This window comes from Aptenodytes forsteri, unplaced genomic scaffold, assembly GCF_000699145.1.
Source record: "Aptenodytes forsteri isolate BGI_AS27 unplaced genomic scaffold, ASM69914v1 Scaffold33, whole genome shotgun sequence".
NCBI classification, from domain to species: domain Eukaryota; kingdom Metazoa; phylum Chordata; class Aves; order Sphenisciformes; family Spheniscidae; genus Aptenodytes; species Aptenodytes forsteri.
The window spans coordinates 7,847,522-7,848,382 of NW_008795037.1; positions in this window are offsets into that span (position 1 = coordinate 7,847,522).

Below are 861 nucleotides of genomic sequence, written 5' to 3' on the forward strand. Positions count from 1 at the left end.
ACTTGGGTCGGGGAGCCCCTGGGGAGGGGCTGGGGTGTCCTGTCCCCCCAAAAGACATCATGGCACATGGAGGGCATGGATGCAAAGGTGTTTATTGGGGGGTTGGGGATCCCTGCCCACGGGGGTGTTTGGGGGAGGAGGGAGGGTGGCTGCACAGGGCAGCAGGGCCACCCCGGCCCTGAGTCTGGGGGGCTGCCGTCCCCCCGCCCCCTGGGTGCTGGTGCCAGGGGTCCCCTCAGAGCACCTTGCCGGGGTTCATGAGGTTGTGGGGGTCCAGCGCGGCCTTGATGCGGCGCAGGGTGTCCAGCCCCTCCTGGCCTAGCTCCTCCAGCAGCAGCGCCTGCTTGCCCAGCCCCACGCTGTGCTCGCCAGTGCAGGTGCCCCCCGCTGCCAGCGCCCGCCTGTGGGACGGGGGGGTCAGGGGATGGCACGGGGCCATCTGCCCCCCCCTGTCGGTACCTGCATGACATTGATGCTGCCCTTGAGGCCGGTGCCGGTGCCGACGGGCACCATGGGCATGCGGCAGCGGTAGCAGAGTGCCGCCAGCTCCTGCACCTGCCCCACCGCCTGGGGCCACACCATGGCGTCCGGGGGACACACAGCTGCCCCATGGACCTCACCCTCCCCAAGACCCTTTCCGTCCCCAGCCTCTTCCCCTAGCCCATGACCCTTCTCCTCCACAGACCTTTCCCTGCCCATACCCATCCCCTCTCCATTGCCCTTTCCCTCCCCCTGACCCATCCCCTTCCTCTCCTATGCCCCTTCCCTTCCCCAGGACCCTTCCCCTCCCCAGACCCTTCCCCCCAGGGGTCCCGGGCCCCAGGCACTCACGTGTGCATGGACTCGTTGTGGCCGTGCTGC